The sequence below is a fragment of the Canis lupus genome, chromosome 32, assembly GCF_003254725.2.
Source record: "Canis lupus dingo isolate Sandy chromosome 32, ASM325472v2, whole genome shotgun sequence".
Classification (NCBI taxonomy): domain Eukaryota; kingdom Metazoa; phylum Chordata; class Mammalia; order Carnivora; family Canidae; genus Canis; species Canis lupus.
The window spans coordinates 36,679,041-36,700,491 of NC_064274.1; the positions used below are offsets into that span (position 1 = coordinate 36,679,041).

The 21,451-nt window shown below is 35.7% G+C and overlaps 1 long non-coding RNA gene across 1 annotated transcript in view; it reads left to right on the forward strand.

The window, feature by feature from the left end:
• The first annotated feature begins 217 nt into the window (after window positions 1–217).
• The window catches only part of LOC118353125 (uncharacterized), a 32,063-nt gene continuing 10,829 nt past the window's right edge, over window positions 218–21,451 (forward strand). Inside the window, exons 1-2 of the long non-coding RNA XR_004811415.2 lie at window positions 218–307; window positions 16,798–16,979. This is a non-coding gene — a long non-coding RNA (uncharacterized LOC118353125). The remainder of the gene's footprint in view (window positions 308–16,797; window positions 16,980–21,451) is intronic.

A 21,451-nucleotide genomic window follows, 5' to 3' on the forward strand; every position in this document is an offset into this window, starting at 1 on the left:
AATATATTAGGGTTTTTTTTATATAATTCTAGTAGAATATGGTTTTGATTGATTTAATCCTCACAGTATTGTGGGTGTGTATAAGTCTAGTTGGAAATAGTCTTTGGCCTGCTAGTACAGCAGCAGATGCATTATTTGCATAAGTAGGATGTTATATGTGGGCTTGTATTTTTGGCTGCCTCTAGATTTATGACACCAATTCATTTTTTTTGCACAGATGGGAGAAAACCTGACAATGTGAAAAGAAGAGTTAATTGATTTCCCCTTTAAAAATTGTTACAATTATTCGACTTATATTTTCATACAGGTGAGTCTGACCACTCAAGGACATATAAGAAACAGTAAATTTTCAGGCATTCTATGATTGTAATACTAACAAATGAACTTGAAGATGATGCAAATAGGAGGAAGAATTAGTCATATTAACAAATAAATGTATTTATTCTGATTTGAAGGTGAGAGGGCACTTTGAACACTGAGTTGAAAACAAAATGGGGCGGGGCAAGCTGGCGGAGGAGGAGGGGCCTCACCTGACCCCGCCCGCAACTGACCTAGATGACTTTCAAACCATCCTGAACACCTACCAATTGGCCTGAGATTTAAAGAGAGAACAGCCGGAAGCTACAGAGAGAAGGGCTTGCATTTCTAACAAGGTAGGAAGGTGGAAAAAAATAAAATAAAAAAGAATGCAGTGGGGGAGGGGTCCCACGAGGAGCAGACTAAGGCCCCCGGCAAGGGCCCCCAGGACAGGAGAGCCCAGCTCCGGAGAAGCGGGAACTTTAAAAATCTGCCCCGGATTCCTCCCGGTCGGAAAGGCGCTCGCAGGGAGTTGGAGCAGGATCCCGGGAGGGGCAGTGGAGCCCCCGGTTCCCGGGGCCACTGACAGAGGAACTGCGCCCCGGGCGGGAGCGCGCCACACACCGCCCGCCGAGCAGGAAAGGGCTGGAACGCCTGCCCCTCGGCCTGGGGAGCAGCTCCGGGCGCTCGAGGCAGCTCCGCGGAGGGGGCTGCGGCCCGGGAGCGCGAATCCACCAGCGCAGGCCCCGGAGCACAGGGCGCCGGGACACAGCCCAGGATCCGGCCTCCCCCGGGACAGGCAGAGGCCGGGAGGGCCCAGGACAGCGAGGACGCTCCTGCCCCAGCTGAGCAGATCAGCGGCCCCGCCCCGGAGCCTCCAGGCCCTGCAGACGGAGAGCTCCGGAGCTACTGCGGGGGCTGACTCCAGGGCTCCAGAGCTGGCCCCGCCACTGTTGCTGTCCCTCCTGGTGTCACCTTGTGCCTGGGATGGATTGGCACCACCAGGGAGCAGGGGTGTCACAGGATAAACAGCTCCCACTGAACCGTGCACCTGGCAGGGGGCTTAGCAGCGCCCCAGGTGCACACACTTGAGAATCAGCACAGCAGGCTGCTCCCCTAGAAGACCAGCTGGAAGAACAGGGGAAGAGCAAGTTCTTGACCAAGCAGCACTGGAAGTCGAGGGACTTACATAAAACCAGAGGGTACCCCTCCTTTTTTTTTCCTTCCTTTTTCCAGGACAATTCATTTTTATATCAGACTATAAATTTCCAACATTCTTTCTCTTTTCCCACCTTAACTACAATATTTTACCTTTTCATTTTTAAGATTCATCCTTTTTTACTTTCATATTTCTACAATTACATGTCTTAGATGTATTTTCCACTTCTACATTCCCTTCAACATACTCAACTTAATTTTGGAAGATATACAAGATATATTTTTTTGTTTTGTGTTTTTTGTTTTATCTGCCTCATTTTGTTCTACAATGGTGGAAGTTAATATTTTCTGAATATGAGCAGCATGCACCCAGAACCAAATGGTATACCATGCTGGTTCATTCTGTGAGATTCCTCATTCCCATTCTGCCCCCCTCTTTTGTCTCATTTATGTTTTCGTGGTCAATGTTGAGGGCCTCTACAAGTATTTCTGGTTTATATAAATTTGGGACTGAGCATCTTCTAATGTACAGAACTTAATATACCCAGAATGAAGAGGATCACCTTCTAGGACCCCTCAGGTACACTACATTCTCCCTCCACTACAACTTTATCACCACCACCATCTCCCAGCCCCCTTCTTTTCTTCTTTTTTCCACTTGACTTTTGCTTTTTTCTCTTCTTTTTTTCTCTTTTTCTTTTTTTTTCTTCTCCTTTGGGATTCGTGGCCTTTTATTTTTTACTACTTTGTTTTAAAATTTGTCTTTCACTTTAGTGGTCCTTTTGTTTTATTTCATTCTGATCTTTGTTTTCAATTTCTGGTTTCTGACTTCATCAGAATCATCTAGGGTGAAATTTATTTAGGTCATGGTTGATATTCTTGACTCAGCCCACTCATACAACCATGCTGCACTGAGCAAAATGACTAGAAGGAAGAACTCACCTCAAAAGAATCAGAAACAGTCCTCTCTCCCACAGAGTTACACAATTTGGATTATAATTTGATGTCAGAAAGCCAATTCAGAAGCACCATTATGAAGCTACTAGTGGCTCTGGAAAAAAGCATAAAGGTTCAAGAGACTTCATGACTACAGAATTTAGATCTAATCAAGCCAAAATTAAAAATCAATGAAATGAGATGCAATCCAAACTGGAGGTCCTAAGGATGAGGGCTGACAAGGTAGAAAACCAGCGAGTGACATAGAAGACAAGTTGATGGCAAGGAGGGAAGCTGAGGAAAAAAGAGAAAAACAATTAAAAGATCATTAGGAAAGGTTAAGGGAAATAAATGACAGCCTCAGAAGGAAAAATCTATGTTTAATTGGGGTTCCCAAGGGCGCCAAAAGGGACAGAGGTCCAGAAAGTGTATTTGAACAAATCATAGCTGAGAACTTCCCTAACTTGGAAAGGGAAACAGGCATTCAGATCCAGGAGAGAGAGAGATCCCCCCCTAAAATCAATAAAAACCATTCAACACCCTGACATTTAATAGGGAAACTTGCACATTCCAAAGATAAAGAGAAGATCTTTAAAGCAGCAAGAGACAAGAAATCCCTAACCTTTACAGGGAGAAGCATTAGGATAACAGCAGACCTCTCCACAGAGACCTGGCAGGCCAGAAAGGGCTGGCAGGATATATTCAGGGTCCTAAATGAGAATAACCTGCAGCCAAGAATACTTTATACAGCAGGGCTCTCATTCAGAATAGGAGAGATAAAGAGCTTCCAAGATAGGCAGAAACTGAAAGAATATGTGACCACCAAACCGGCTCTGCAAGAAATATTAAAGAGGACTCCGTAAAAGAAAGAGGAAGTCCAAGAAAACAATCCACAAAAACAGGGACTAAATAGGTAGCATGATAACACTAAATTCATATCTTTCAATAGTAACTCTGAACGTGAATGGGCTTATGATCCCATCAAAAGGTGCAGGGTTTCAGACTGGATAAAAAAGCAAGACACATCTATTTGCTGTCTACAGAGACTCATTTTAGACCTAAGAACACCTGTAGCCTGAAAAAAAAAAAAAAAAAGGTTGGGGAACCATTTACCATTCAAATGGTCCTCAAAAGAAAGCAGGGGTAGCCATCCCTCATATCACATAAAGTTTATCCCAAAGACTGCAGTAAGAGATGAAGAGTGACACTGTATCATACTTAAAGGGTCTGTCCAACAAGAAGACCTAATAATAATGAATATTTATGCCCTTACTGTGGGAGCTGCAAAGTATATGAATTGATTAATAACCAAAATAAAGACATATTTAGATAATAATACACTAATAGTAGGAGACTTCAACACGGCACTTTCTGCAAATGACAGATTTTTAAAGCACAACATCACCAAAGAAATAAGAGCTTTAAATGATACACTGGACCAGATGGATTTCACAGATATTTACAGAACTTTGCATCCAAGTGCAACTGAGTACACATTCTTCTCAAGTGCACATGGAACTTTCTCCAGCATAGCCACACATTGGGTCACAAATCAGGTCTCAACCAATACCAAAAGATTGGGATTGTCCCCTGCATATTTTCAGGACACAAGGCTTTGAAATTTGAACTCAATCACAAGAAGAAACTTGGAATAAACTCAAACACATGGAGGTTAAAGACCATCCTGCCAAAAGATGAAAGGGTCAACCAGGAAATTAGACAAGAATTAAAAAGAATCATGGAAACTAATGAGAATGAGATACAACTTTTCAGTTTTTGTGATACAGCAAAAGCAATCCTGATAGGGAAATACATTGCAAAAGCATCCCTAAAAAAATTGGAAAAAACTCAAATACACAAGCTAAACTTGCACCTAAAGGAACTGGAGAAAGAACAGCAAATAAAACCTACACCCAGCAGAAGAAGAGAGTTAATAAAGATCTGAGTAGAACTCAATGAAATAGAGATCAAAAGAAAAGTAGAACAGATTAAAAAAAAAAAAAAAAGGAGTTGGTTCTTTGAAAGAATTAATAAGATATATAAACCCCTAGATGGCCTTATTAAAAAGAAAAAAAGACTCGAATTAATAAAATCATGAATGAAAGAGGAGAGATTACAATCAATACCAAGGAAATACAAATCATTTTAAAAACATATTATGAGCAGCTATATGCCAATAGATTAGGTAATCTAGAAGAAATAAATGCATTTATGGAAAGCTAAAAATCACCAAAACTGGAAAAGGAAGAATTAGAAAACCTGAACAGGCCAATAACCAGTGAAAATTGAAACAGGACAAAAACCTCCCAGGACACAAAAGTCCAGGGCCAGATGGCTTCCCAGGGGAGTTCTATCAAATGTCTAAAGAAGAAACCATACCTATTCTACTAAAGCTGTTCCAAAAGATAGAAAGGGATGGAATACTTCCAAACTCATTTTATGAGGCCAGCATCACCTTAATTCCAAAACCGGACAAAGACCCCACCAAAAAAGAGAATAATAGATGAATATCCCTGATGAACTCGGATGCAAAAAGTATTCTCAACAAGATACTAGCCAATAGGATCCAATAGTACATAATGAAGACTATTCACCATGACTAAGTGGGATTTATCCCCGGGATGCAAGGCTGGTTCAACACTCGTAAAACAATCAATGTGATAGATTATATCAACAAGAGAAAAACCAAGAACCATATGATCCCCTCAATAGATGCAGAGAAAGCATTTGACAAAATACAGCATCCATTCCTGATCAAAACTCTTCAGAGTGTAGGGATAGAGGGAATATTCCTCAGCACCTTAAAAGCTGTATATGAAAAGCCGACAGTAAACATCATTCTCAATGGGAAAATCTGAGAGCCTTTCCCCTAAGATCACAAACACGACAGGGATCTCCACTCTCACCACTGCTAATTGACATAGTACTAGAAGTCCTAGCCTCAGCAATCAGACAACAAAAAGAAATAAAAGGCATTCAAATTGGCAAAGAAGTCAAACTCTCCCTCTTTGCAGATGACGTGATACTGTACGTAGAAAACCCAAAAGACTCCAACCCCAAGATTGCTAGAACTCATACAGCAGTTCAGCAGTGTGGCAGCATACAAAAATCAATGCCCAGAAATCAGTGGCATTTCTTTACTCTAACAATGAGACCAAAGAAAGAAAAATTAAGGAGTCAATCCCATTTACAATTGCACCCAAAAGCCTAAGATACCTAGAAATAAACCTAACCAAAGAGGTAAAGGATCTATACCCTAAAAACTACAGAACACTACTGAAAGAAATTGAGGAAGACACAAAGATATGGAAAAAATATTCCATGCTCATGGATTGGAAGAATATTGTGAAAATGTCTATGCTACCCAGGGAAATTTACACATTTAATGCAATCCCTATCAAAATACCATGGACGTTCTTCAGAGAGTTGGAACAAATCGTCTTAAGATTTGTGTGGAATCAGAAAAGACCCCAAATAGCCAGGGGAATTTTAAAAAAGAAAACCATAGCTGGAGGCATCACAATGCCAGATTTCAGGTTGTACTACAAAGCTATGGTCATCAAGACAGTGTGGTACTGGCACAAAAGCAGACACATCAATGGAACAGAATAGAGAAGAACCCAGAAATGGGCCCTCAACTCTATGGTCAACTAATATTTGACAAAGCAGGAAGGACTATCCACTGGAAAAAGGACAGTCTCTTCAATAAATGGTGCTGGGAAAATTGGACAGCCATGTGCAGAAGAATGAAACTAGACCATTCTCTTACACCAGACACAAAGATAAACTCAAAATGGATGAAAGATCTAAATGTGAGACAAGATTCCATCAAAATCCTAGAGGAGAACACAGGCAACACCCTTTTTGAACTTGGCCACAGAAACTTCTTGCAAGATAACATCTATGAAGGCAAGGGAAACAAAAGCAAAAATGAATTGTTGGGACTTACGATAATAAACTTCTGCACAGCAAAAGAAACAGTCAACAAAACTCAAAGACAACCTACAGAATGGGAGAAGATATTTGCAAATGATGTATCAGATAAAGGGCTAGTTTCCAAGATCTATAAAGAACTTATTAAACTCAACAGCAACCCAATAATGAAATGGGTAGAAGACATGAACACAAATTTCACCAAAGAAGACATACACATGGCCAACAAGCACATGAGAAAATGTCCCACATCACTTGCCATCACAGAAATACAAATCAAAACCGCAATGAGATACCACCTTACACCAGTGAGAATGGTGAAAATTAACAAGACGGGAAACAACAAATGTTGGAGAAGATGTGGAGAAAGGGGAACCCTCTTGCACTGTTGGTAGGAATGTGAACTGGTACAGCCCCTCTGGAAAACTGTGTGGAGGTTCCTCAAAGAGTTAAAAATAGAACTGCCCTGTGACCCAGCAATTGCACTGCTGGGGATTTACCCCAAAGATACAGATGCAGTGAAATGCCAGTACACCTGCACCCCAATGTTTATAGCAGCAATGTCCACAATAGCCACACTGTGGAAGGAGACTTGATGTCCTTCAACAGATGAATGGATTAAGAAGATGTGGTATATGTATACAATGGAAGATTACTCAGCCATTAGAAATGACAAATACTCAACATTTGCTTCAACATGGATGGAACTGGAGGGTATTATGTTGAATGAAGTAAGTTGATTGGAGGACAAACATATGGTTTCACTCATGCAAGGAATATAAAAATTAGTGAAAGGGATTATAGAGGAAAGGAGAGAAAATGAGTGGGAAAAATCAGAGAGGGTGACAGAACTTGAGACTCCTAACTTGAGCAACGAACAAGGGGTGGTGGAAGGGGAGGTGTGCAGGGGGATGGGGTGACTGGGTGACGGTAACTGAGGAGGGTACTTGACGGGATGAGCACGGGGTGTTAAATGTTGGCAAATCAAACTCCAATAAAAAAAAAAAAAAGAAGAAAAAAGAAAAAAAGAAATGGCTTATATTTTCAGAAAAGAATATACATTCTTTGCTTCCATAAAGTATTAAATGATTAAATAAATGGCCATGTTTTTACCGAAAAAATATAAATTATACTAAACTATACCAATATGCCATTTTATTCTTTGAAAACCTTCTCTTTCTTATTCTAAAATATTCTTGACTGTGCATTACATATTTAAAATACTTAGTAATTGGATATTGAATTTTCCTGTTGAGATACTGCCTGACAAGAAATAGATACTACTATAAAGATTTTCTTAAAAATTGAAAAATAAAAAAAATTAAAAATAAATGATTTCAGTTGAAGTCGGTATAAATTATAGCATCATACTTTATAACCTTGATAAAGTATTGATTTTTTTTTTGTTTCAAGGATACCTTAAGAGGAAAAAAAAATTTGAAAAGAAAATTTCTCTTTTCAAATAGACTGTATAATATATCTTATGATTTTCACTACAAATATGTATATTTTATGCATATATATGTATGTATGTATTTATGTATATTATATGTAAATATACAATATATGTATGTTTATATATATCTATACAGTCCGTGTGTGTATATATATTTGCATGTGTGTTACAGATATATAAGACAAATCAACTTTTTTTTCTTCAGAGTTTAGACTCTAGTGACAGAGATTTAATGTTTGAGTGAGTATGATGGTAGAAAAAAACATGACAGATGAATTGAACTACACTTTCTAGAAACAGAAACAAGACAGTGTTGTTTAGTCACATGACCTGTCACAAATAAAAGCAAATAAAAGAAAACACTGTGAATTAAGGAAAATTTATAAGCAATGTTTTGCTGTCATTAATGAAGTAGTTAGGGAAAACAACTAAGCTTGAGATATAAATGGGTGCCATTTTGTGTGTATAAAGAAAAAGACCTTGAACTTTATCCTGTGAGCCTATAATTATTTTGGTGAAGAGATTAAATGATAACAATTGTTTCTTTAAAAAGATTATTTTGTAGCTAGGTGGGAAATAAATTTAATGAGTTAAGACCAGAAGCTAGGATACCAGATGGAGAATGTTGCCATTTATTAGAATAAATGTTATGGAGTTTGAATACATCAAGTAGTAATGGAAGTAGAGAAATGGGATACTATTAGTAATTATGAATGCATATGAAAACTGTGGGGTACCTGGGTGGCTCAGTTGGTTATGTGGCTGACTCTTGGTTTCAGTTCAGGTCATAATCTCAGAGTGTTGAGATCAAGCCCTGTGTGGGGCTCTGCATTGAGCATACAACTGGCTTGGGATTTTCTCTTTCCCTCCGCTACTCCCCACTCACACTTTCTCTTTCTCTTCCTCTAAAAAAATAAATAAAATAATAAAATAAAATAAAATAAAATAAAGTAAAATAAATAAAATAATAAAATAAAATAAAATAAAATAAAGTAAAATAAATAAAATAAAATAAATAAAATAAAATAGTTTGTCACTCATCTCTTTTTAAAATACTAAAATATCATTCTCTAATTTTATTTGGCATTTCAAAATATCTACATAACTAAAACAAAATTAGGGGCACCTGAGTGGCTCAGTCAGTTAAGTATCTGCCTTCAGCTCAGGTCATGATCTCAGGGTCCCAGGATTGAGCCCTGCACTGGGCTCCCTGCTCAGTGGAGTGTCTAGTTCTCTTTCTCCCTCTGCAACCACCCCGCCCTGACTCATGCTCTCTCTCTGAAATAAATACAATCTTAAAAATATAAAGCAAAACGATCATTTTGTAATAGAGATAAAATGATATATTCACATTAGTATAGATAGATAAATACAGATAGATAATAGATCGATAGAGATTGATAGATAAATTATAGATACATGAAAAATACTCAATGTTAATGTTAATAAAAACAGGAATTGGAATGTGAACTTGGCCATGTTTGCGGTTAAGCTGAAGAATATTTTATTCAGAGTTATTGTTGAAGCATAAATACAGCTCCATTTTTACTTTATTTTTAGATTTTATAATGTCTGAGGCACTTTTAAATATATATATTCTAAATTGTAAGTAACTGGCTGGGAAAAGAACTGACTGACCTTCTTTTTAACAAGCCAGAAATCTCACTGAGGTTTTTAACTTTATGTGAAGAGCAAAAAATTAGGTGCAGATGGAAAACTGGGAGTTCATGGCCTAAAAAGTGACTGCAACTACACACAACATATAAACTTCCACTATTCCAACACTAATCAGATTTTATTATTTTTATGACCATGTTTTTCTATATGTAAATGTTTATATACAGTTAAAAATATGCAATTCTGAGGAATAAAAAAAAAGTCTGTGGAATAATATTACAGAATGAGGATCTTTATTTGTTGTCATTGCATGGCAAGAAAATACAACAAAGATAATATCTATGACTATGATAGAGATCTAAATGCTAACCTTGAAACTAAAGGATTTGAAGTGTTATCTCACAGCTTTTGTGGGTTGCCTACTTCCCATCTCCCCAAAGAACAACACAATGAAAGCCAAATGTTTATCAATGGGTTATACCAAAGGGAAAGATCCCCCAAATTACAAGATCTAGAGCTCATAAGGGGGTGGCAGGGATATCTGTCCAACCTTCCCTCCAAAGAGAAAGATTCCCCATTAAATATATATTCTCTGATGGACAGGGAAAAAGCACTGCTAAGTTCATTACCCTGGAATGTAAGCAAATGTTTCCAAGGAAAAGAGCAAGAGGATTTTATATTTCCCAATCACTCTGTGGCTCTTTATATTGAAGATATTTTAGAGACACTATTTCAATTTAGATAAACTCTCTCCAGTTTCTAATGCTCTGCTGTCTGTTATGTGAGCATTCTTTCAATACCCTTTGCTCAGAAGGTCTAGACAATGCAGATGCATAGCCTCCAAGAATTGTTTTCTAATACAACCAGGGTCTAATTTTTTATTTACTTAATAATTACTATTGTATATTCCAAATATTTGGAAAGAATATTATCATGAACACCCATGAATATATATTCCTCTACTTCATTTAATTTTAATATTTTGCCAGATTTAACTTATTTTATTCACTGTGGTAAACAGAGTAACAGCCACCTCCAAGATCTCCATGTTATAATTTGTGACACCTGTGAATATGTTATCTTACGTGACAAAAGGGCTTTGAAAATCTGATGAAGTTAAAGATCTTGGTCTGTGGACATTATCCTGCATAATTAAAGTGGACCTAATACAATGAGTTCTAATAAGAGATTGGTGGAAGGGTCAGAGTCAGAGAGTGATTGAAAGATGCTACACTTCTGGCTTTGAAGTTCAAGAAAGAGGCCATGAAACAAGATATTCAGATAGTTTCTAGAAGCTAAAAACTACAAGGGAATGGATTTTCCCCTCAAGCCTCCAGAAGGAGTGAAGCCCAGCTGACACTTCAATTTTAACCCTGTGAAACTCATTTAAGATTTCTGACTTCCCTCCTGGGATCCCCTGACTACTTATTTCTTTTTAATTTGCATACATTAAGGTTTACTCTTTGTGCTATAAGATTCTATGGGTTTTGAAAAACAATGTCTTTTGCTCACCATTATATATCAAACACAATACCTGTATTGTCCTAAAAAATTCTATCTTACTTATTCACCTCTCCCCACCCCAACCCCAAACCCAGCCTAATGTTTATTATGTTTGTCTTTTCATGAATGTCATACAATTGTAATCATGTGGTATCTGATTTCTCAGATTAACTTATTTAACTTAGAAATATGGAGAAAAATAAAATAAAATAACATTCACAGGTTAATTGTCAAGATATATAAGATCAGCATTAGTAGTAATGCATTTGTGTTGATATAAATGTGTCTTAAATATCTAGTTTTTCTAAATACTTTTCTAGATTGAAATAGTGGAAGGTAAATAAAAATAAAACATATCATCTGAACATTTTTCTTAGTAAAGGTTTGCAGTAGAAGATATTACCTAAATGAGAACCTAAAAAGTGATGCAGTTTATATCAGCATGAGTTAATTTTAAGATCTATTTTGAACCTCATCTAAACCATCTGGGGAGAAATTCCTTCAGGGAAAATAAAGACACTTTGCATTATGATTCTATTTGCTACCATTAGCAGACATTGCAGGCTTGTTAATCACATCTGTTCTTCAACATTATCTGGCCGTATGTTTATGCAGATGAAACATTAACACTCATTGATTGCACAATTCCATTAATCTCCACCATTCTACCCACAAACAAAATATTCTCCAGTGACATGATCTTTCAAATACTGTAATTTATATATTGATTAAATGTTATCCATTGAGTTATCCCAATTCTGACCTTCACTTCTCCATCCTCTCTCTTGCACTCTGAAGATCCATTCTGTGGTGACCAAAAGAAAATGAATTATATATTCTTGTGATCTTTACAGGATCCACCCCAAATTCCTTGCCTTAAGAGAAATTTCCTCTTTCCCAAGAATATCCATTTATTGTAGTGCTTATCTTTTAACTCCCTATGGCCTTTGTTCAAACTCCCATGTTGTCTGTGTATGGCATTAAAACCTTCACCCTCAGCTGTGATTTTGCAATCTTCTAGTCACTCAGTCATTGTATTTTATTGAATTCTTTGTTTCAGTCTCAATGTCTTCCTATCTACTCATCTCTCTCTCTCTCTCTTTCTCTCTCTCTCTCCCTTCATGTCTCTCCCTCCACTATCTCTTTCTGTCCACCTATACACATACAACATAAAAAATTATCCTTTCCATATGGGTATACTATAGAATTAAAATTCATGGGCACCTGGGTGGCTCAGTCGGTTAAGCATCTTCCTTCAGCTCAGGTCAGATCCTGGGATGGAGCCCTGCATCAGGCTGGGCTCCCTGCTCAACAAGGAATCTGCTTTTCCCTCTACTTCTCAACCCCCCACCCCACCATGCTTTCTTTTTCTCTCACTCTCTCTCAAATAAATAAATTATCTTTAAAAAGTTTTCAATATTATTTTCTCAGGGAATATACATTTTAACCTCAGAAAAGTACAAGCAATGGACTATGCTTACAGGAAAATTAATGAATAATAACAAATATCTTATATTCTCTCATAGTTCTCTAAAATAATCTTTTATTACCACACTTTCTCTAGCACATAACCATTAAATCTTGAGAGGTAATTTGAGAACATTCATTCAGTTACAAATTGTGTAGAGTGATTACACTGTTCCAGGTAGCTTCTGAGGATGAAAGAATAAAAAAGAATAGATTTAGTCCAGTGAAGAGGAAGACATTCAAATGAAGAATTAAAATATAGTGTGATTTTTGTTGTATTGAATATATGAATGTAATATAAGTGTTCAAGGAAGGATTTACTGACCTTACTTTGTGGTGGCACAAAGTTTTGATAAGAGGAAAACACGTAAAAACTATGATAAAACTGTGTATTTTCATTCATTAAAGACAATCAGAAACATACCTGTAATAATAATATTATTATATAATGCATAATTATATATAATATTAATATTAATAATAATAATAATAATAATACTTGCGGCAATAGAGATCACACTCCATGAGGAGCAGTAAGGTAGCTCAATAAAAGACAGTAAGAAGGGGTTTATTATAGAATCTGTACTTGTGTTAGGTCACTTGGGGGAAAGAATGACTCCTATTTATCTGTAGTTAGAATTGCCAGATATTGTGCTGTTTTTTTTTCTCTCTTTTTTTAGTTATCACTTACACTTATTTTACAACTTTTTTGTTCTCTTCTCTTTTAATGATGTTTCTTTATTCTTTCATTAAATACTTACTGAGTGACTATGTGGTAAGGTCCCCATGAATGTACATAAATACAGCCTGAGAGATATTTTTATTTTTTAATTTTTCTTTGTTTATATATCTTCTGACCCCCTTCACCCATTTCTCTGAATTTTTTAAACATAAGCTTATTGAGGTCTTAAGCAAATTGGTCACTTTTGACTACATTTCTCTCTGACACATAAGAGGGTTCTTTGAAAAGTGATCCAGGTGATGTATCTCCATATATAACTCAACAAGAAACATAGATTGGAGATTATAGGATTTTTTTCTTTCTTATATTTTTTGGGGGGATAGACTTATTGTATTTAATGATGGAGAGAAACTTCATAATATGCCCACATCAGTCAATGTTATATGATCGCGTAACCTGATCTATTTTTGTACATACCAATAAGTCATTTGCAATATTTAAATGTATCCTAAGTACCTCCTCTTATTTGCATTTCATTGCTTACATTTTCTCATTTTTCTTCTCAAAATATGTAATTCATCCCAGGTAAATCAGACAATTTTCTATCAAATCTTAGTAGAAAGGGACATGTTTTGAGCAAGGAAATAGTGCAACATCAATCTTCATCATTAGAAAAATAATTCAGGGATCCCTGGGTGGCGCAGCAGTTTAGCGCCTGCCTTTGGCCCAGGGCGCGATCCTGGAGACCACATCGGGCTCCCGGTGCATGGAGCCTGCTTCTCCCTCTGCCTATGTCTCTGCCTCTCTCTCTCTCACTGTGTGTCTATCATAAATAAATAAAAATTTAAAAAAAAAAGAAGAAAATGGAGCATGTGGCTATACTTAAAAAAAAGAAAAAGAAAAAGAATTCATCATTAAAAGCTTCCCTAATTAAGATTCACCTAATGTTTTCAGTCTGTAAAGGTGAGAGGAGCTTTCAGGCAAAAAGCCCACTAGTTCTCTCCTTTTGCTGCAATTGAACACTCACAAAGATATTCCAATCTTTCAAATATTTTTGGTTAAACTCATGTATCTTGCTGTTTAAGAAACACCAGAAGATAAAGGAATGGCTGTAATGGACCCAGTGAGAATTCACTTCAAATCACTGGAAGGAAATGTAGGGTTCAGTCTCCCCACCAGCCTAAAACTGCATCTACATGTCACATCACCTGATGGGAGACTGGATGATTTGCCTGGCCGCAGCTTTCACCCCAGCCTCTGCAGAGCTCTATCGTCATTAGGCCAATTTGTACCTGTATTATTTCAGCTCCCTAGGTCTGCCCCAGTATGTTGAATGCAAATTTTACCACCTGCCACATATTCACATTTTTTTTCTTTTTAGTCTGATAAGATCCCATGCTTTAATCTGATAAGACCTAGTATCTGGGTCTTCTCAAAAATTAAAAAATCTGATTATTATTACTAAATGTCAAACCTATATAAAGAGAATGTGTTTTTAAGCCACCAGTATTGCTTTAAAAATATTTGATTACATATTTTTCTGGAGAAGTCCCCACACACACAAGATGCACAGATGCACTTCCACACAAAAATTCATCTAAATTCTAGGATTTAAGCTTCAAGCTTATATATGGGGCCTTCTTAGAACCATGAATCCCAGATTAAGTACCACTGTCTCTCATTCTCCTCTCTACTGTTACTTACAGTAATAGATTTTCTAGACTTTCTTGGTGTTGCTTCATTATTACTTGGAATTTAGCCTATGAATGCAATCACTATGCACCTGGCCATATGCTGATTCTAGAAAAATGGCCCAATACTATACAGAAATGTCCTTTGAGGTAGGATCTGGAAAACTTCCACACACAAAGCAGCAACCCTCCCCATCTGGCCTTGATTTTTCTTGTAGAATTTGTATGATAGACACTGCAGATGCAGCACTGCCCACATTAAAAAAAAAAATAGTGCTTTAAAATCCTGAATTTTTAGATTGGTAAGCACAAGATGACCTAGACTTTAAGTCACAGTTGGAAAAGCTGAGCAATAGTATTTTATTTCAGGGTTGGCATCTATCATCCTCAATATCCAAAAGGAAAAAATGTTTTCTTATGTGAAAGTTGTAATTAAAACTAATTTCCAAGTTGCTATTTCATTAAGACTTTTTTTTTAAATTTTACTTGTTTAATTTAGCTAATTCACAGAGGGCTGCATTGATTTGGTTCTCTGAAGAGAACATAAAACTTTGAAAAGACTATCGTCCAGGAATTACAACTCCAGTTTTAGTAATATCTCTCTGATTGCTTGTTTGGTTGGTGTTCTTAGCATTACTACAATATTTATCATCTTTATTTTATTTTATTTTTTTGAAGATTTTTTATTTATTTATTCATGAGAGACACAGAGAGAGAGAGGCAGAGACACAGGCAGAGGGAGAAGTAGGTTCCATGCAGGGAGCCCAATGTGGGACCTGATCCCGGGACTCTAGGATCACGCCCTGGGCCGAAGGCAGGTGCTAATCCGCTGAGCCACTCAGGGATCCCCGTTATCATGTTTTAAATGAACTTAATCCTCTTCATTTACCACAATATTGCAACACTTTAGTATTCCTGATTTAGATGGAATGAATGAGAGAAGTTGGAAAGAAAGGAAGGAGGGAAGAGAGGAAGGGAAGTTAAGAAGGGAAGGGAAGAAGAAAACAATAAAAAAATATTCCTGGTTTAGGGTTATAGGACTACAAGAAAGATTTAATTTAGCCCATGGCTGTGTGCTCTAATTTAGAATATATAAATCCTGATGATACTTCCTGAAATGTAATCCATTTGAAGTCCTGTCCAGCACAGTTCAGTACAAGAGTGTATTTTATTTAAGAATCCCCATTTAGGAATCCAGGGTGGATCAGTGGTTGAGCATCTGCCTTTGGCTCAGGTGGTAATCCCGGTCCCGATGGAGTCACACATCAGGCTCCCCTTAGGGAGCCTTCTTCTCCCTCTGCCTCTCTCTTTGTGTCTCTCATGGATAAATAAATAAAATCTTAAAAAAAAAAAAAAACCCTGCATTTAACAGACAACAACAACAACAAGGAAATATCCTTTCATAGGGTGTTATATGGGATCCAATTTCTGACCTCAGAATCTTCTCCCTAATTCCCCACACATTCCTTTTCTTGAACCTCACTCATCAGTGCCTCAAACTCTGCTTATTCACCCTAAGTCCACTTAGCATCTAATTTCTTCTCTCCCAGCTCTTTATTTACAGATTGTCCTTGCCCATTTACAGATTCTTTATAATAAATATCTAGGGATTAATTTAGGAAGGACATATTTTTTATGGTGTAGCAGAGAGGATATTTCTACATAAGTTTGCTCATTAGATCATTCATATTGTCTCAATATAGAGTGATAGTTAAAAGTACAATCTTTTGCTTCAGGTATACTAGAAATTGAGCCTTGTTAGCTATTAAAACTGGAAGATGTTACATATGTTCTTTCAACTCTAAATATTGAACATATGGTTTTGAGCTCATAGAGTTGTTGTGAAGGTTAAATGATATAATGCATATAACATTGAATCTAGAATCCAGACTAATCATGCAAGACAAGCCAGTTGGTATAATAACTAAACCTACAATAACAGTTATTTAGGAATCTTCATGAAACTCTATGAAGTAAGTACTACTATTGAAAATTAAGGAAGTGAAAATATTATGAAATTAAAACTTCACACATATTATCTTATTCCATCCTCACAGGAACCCAAGCTTACTAAACTTATTACTAGTTTTGATAAAGCAAGAGAGGAACTGAGAGTCTATATAGTTTGCTGAAGCTTACAGCTCCTATGTGATGGTGTTGGGCCTACAATGCAGGTCTCCTGATGGCAGCCCTTGGAACTTTGAATTCCTTATGACCATATTTCAAATCCCAGTAAAATGTAAGTATCAGCAATGTATTTTGGGGAATTTGTCAGGAAAAATTGATTGCAGTCCTCGGTTTAGTTTTATATACATATATGTTTTAGTTTTGAATCCTTTTGATTTGATAAAATTTTTTGTCTTACTATTTTAATAGGGTTTTTTGCTCCATCTTTCATTTTATAATTATAATAAAAATTTTATTTATGTAGCAAGGTAGAGAAAATCAGAAGTGGTGCCATATATGAACTTTTCTATTCTGTGTTTTATAAAAATTAGCAGTTGAAGATTTTTAATGTTCTAATATAAGTATTTCTTGCATCCTATTTTAATTAGATAAGAATGATAGCATGCTTTCAAATACATTCTAAAGAACCATGAGGAGCTCTTCATTTTATCATTTCCATCAGCTTTGTACTACCTCACGTTGTATTATTTCTAAACCTCAAACATACAAAATGTACTTATTTTCTCCATCTCTTTTCATGTTAGAATGTAGTTTCCAGCTTCAGGTGAAGGAGGGCAATAATGCACTTACTGGAGAGGAGCTTACAGGAGGGAAAACTGAATTCTCTTCTACATTTCTTCTCACAAGTTTAGTTCTCATCACTAAGTTCCAGTGGACATGACTTTTTAATAATTTATTCCATAATGATCAATAGTTTTCTTTTTAAAAAGATTTATTTGTTTATTTGAGAGAGAGAGAGAGAGACAGGGAGGGGCAGAGGGAGAGAAATTTCATCAGACTCTATGCTCAGTACAGAGCTCTACACAGTGCTGGATCTCACAACCCTGAGATCATGACCTGAGCTGAAAGTATGTGTCCGAGATGTAACTGACTGTGCCACTCAGGTGCCCTAGTGATCAATAATTTTCTAAGTTAAAGATTCAATTCCTTCCTTAAATTCAATCTACCTCAGTAAATTGAAAAAATTGTAGATGTTCATTTTTTTCCCAGGACATACAGGATTTTCCATGATATCTTATATTACTGGTCTTGTCAAAGCACTATGTCCACTCTTAGCTCTCTTTCTTCTGAACTGTGTAACTCTCTAGCTCTTTGTAAATATATGGGTAATTACATGACTAGAAACATATTGTTTAAATATAATGAGTGGATAATATTAGAGATAAATTTTCTGAGATGGAAAGAATAATAAATGTTTAGGCACTTAGAATACTTAATTATTATAAAATATATATGGATTAAGTATTATAATAATAAGCATGTTAATATAAACTAAACACATTGTAAATGTTGTTCCTTTTAAAAATATATGTTAAAATAATTTTTTAAAAGTTAGTTTGGGATGTAAAGTACCTAAAGATAGACTCAAAATTAATTACATGTAAGAATCAACTTTGATAGATGATTATATGTATCATTTTCTGAAAACCTTTTTATCAATCATATTTTGAGTCCTTGAGTATATTATAGACAAACTAATATTTTAAATAATTGATTACTTCTTAAAAGAGAATACTGACTTTATATACATGTAAGGTTTTTTGGCACAGTAGAACTAGCTCAAAAAATAAAAAAAATAATAAAGAACAGCAACTTACTATGTATATGCATTTGCGTTAAAAATGATCATTTGTTATAATTTTATGTATGGAATTAAAATATCAGTATGGAATGGAATTCACTTACTTCTTTAAGAGAGAGCACTGTAAGAAAAATTTAAAAAAAATAAAAAAAATAAAAATAAAAGAGAGAGCACTGTACTTTACACTTAACAGATGAACTTGACATATGAAATTAACACTTAATAAACATAATTATAATTTAATTTTGAATGGTTTATGCATTATAATAAAATTGATTAAATGCATAATTATCAGAATGTAACAATTTTGAGCATGAGAATACTACAACACAAAAAATGTATAGAATATAGATTAATCAGTTAATTATTTTAATATCTGTACTTTATAGAACAATATTCTATCATTTTGAATAATATAAGAAATTGTATAGACCTTTGAATTCCATGAATTTATGGTATATTGCATAATATGTATGAACCAACCATTTCTTTAGAGTTGGTAAATATCTCTTTGCTGAATTAAAATAATTTTCCAAAAGAGTAAAAATAACTTAAAAATCATATGTAAACATTCCTAGGTACTGAGTTTATTGCTTCCCACCACAAGCAGATAGAATAATTACACAAGTGAGAATAAAATATAATGGGAAGAAATCAAGACAGAAAGACAGAGAATCTTCATTCTAAAGTATTGCCAGTAATTTACGATGTGAATTTGACTGAGTTTTTAAATTTGCTTTACAGTACTTTATTCTTTACTGAATTACTTTTTTATTTGCTTATCTTATTTTTCCACACTGGAGTTTGCGTTTTTTGGTACTGATTATTAAATATGCTAAAGCTTTCCCAGCCTTCAATATATTTTTCATTACAAAATATAATTTCTATGGTCTATAGAGCCTATTCCAAATGTAAATGCGTATGAGAATGCAAAGCACATACTTGCATTTTATTTTTATTTTTAAAAAAGATTTTAGTTATTTATTCATGGGAGACACAGAGAGAGAGGCAGAGACATAGGCAGAGGGAGAAGCAGGCTCCATGCAGAAGCCTGATGTGGGACTTGATCCCAGGACTCCAGGTTCATGCCCTAAGCCAAAGGCAGATGCTTAACCACTGAGCCACCTAGGCATCCCTATTTTTAATTTTAAATTCAAATTTAATTTTATAATGTTTTCAAAATATAATTATTTAATACAGGTAGTTAAATGCATTTGCATGTTTTGAGAAGGATGAGGTCTTCTGCAGGGCAATTTAGACCATTAAGACAGGTCCATAACTTAGAAAAAATATTGGTATTTAGTTCATTATATGCATAATTCTAACACAAAAGAATAGTGTTAGAATACAATGAGTGGAAATGTTTTTATCTGGAGTAATATAGATGTTTTGACCTAAATAACAGTATAAGCTATTGAATTTAAAAGTTATTGGGGAGTTTTGCAGCATAGAGTGCTAATATCGACTTCTGAGAAAATGTTGTCATGAAGTGCATAAATAGATACTATGAACATAGATAGAAGATAAATGAGATTTCATGACCACACAGGCACATGGGGACATAAAAAGGATATTATTTTCTGGGTAAATACCTAGTAGTTAAATTGCTGGATCATAGGGTATTTCTATTTTTAACTTTCTGAGGAACCTCCATACTCTTTTCCAGAGTGGCTGCACCAGTTTGCATTTCCACCAACAGTTCAGGGGTGTTCTCCTTTTTCCATATCTTTGTTGTTTCTTGTGTTGTTGACCTTAGCCATTCTGACAGGTGTGAGGTGACATCTCACGGTAGTTTTGATTTGCATTTCCCTGATGATGAGTAATTTTGAGCATCATTTCATGTATCTGTTGGCCATCTGTAAGTCTTCTTTGGAAAAATGTCTATTCATGTCTTTTGACCATTTGTAATTGGATTATTCATTTTTGAAGTCTTGAATTTTATAAGTTCCTTATATATTCTGGATATGAACCCTTTACCAAATATATCTTTTGCAAATATCTTCTCCCATTCTTAAGCCACCTTTCAGTTTTGTTGATTGTTTCCTTCACTGTCAGAAGCTTTTGATCTTGATGAAGAACCAACTGTTTATTTTTGCTTTTGCTTCCCTTGCCTCAGTAGGTATATTTAGTAAGAAGTTGCTACACCCACTGTGGAACAGGCTATTGCCTGTGTCCTCCAGGATTTGAATGGTTTCCTGTCTCACATTTAGGTATTTCATTCATTTTGAATGTATTTTTGTGTGTGGAGTAAGGAAGAGATCCAGTGTTACTCTTTTGCATGTTGCTGCCCCATTCCACAACACCATTTGTTGAAGAGACTTTTTTTCCATTTGGTATTCTTCCCTGCATTGTAGAAGAGCAATTGACCATAGAGTTGTGAGTTCATCTCTGGATTTTCTATTCTGTTCCATTGATCTGTTCCATGTATCTGTTTTTTTTTTTTTGTTTTTGTTTTTGTTTTTTTTTTTTGTGCCAGTACCATACTGTCTTAATGATTACAGCTTTGTAATATAGCTTGAAGTCTGGAATTGTGATGCCTCCAGCTTTACTTTTCTTTTCCAAGGTTGCTTTGACTATTTAGCATCTTTTGCTAGATATTTACTCAAGTAATACAAAAATACTAATAATTTAAAGAGATACATGCATTTGAATGTTTGTAGAAGCATTATCTACAATAGCCAAATTATGGAAACAGCTCAAATGTCCATCACCTGATGAATGGATTAAGATCTAATATACGGACACCTAGGTGGCTCAGTGGTTGAGTGTCTGTCTTTGGCTCAGGGTATGATCCCAGGATCCTGGAATCAAATCCTGCATCAGACTACTCACAGGGACCCTGCTTCTCCCTCTGCCTCTCTCTCTGTATCTCTCATAAATAAATAAATAAAATCTTTTTTTAAAAAAAAGATGTGGTATATATACAAAAGAATATTACTCAG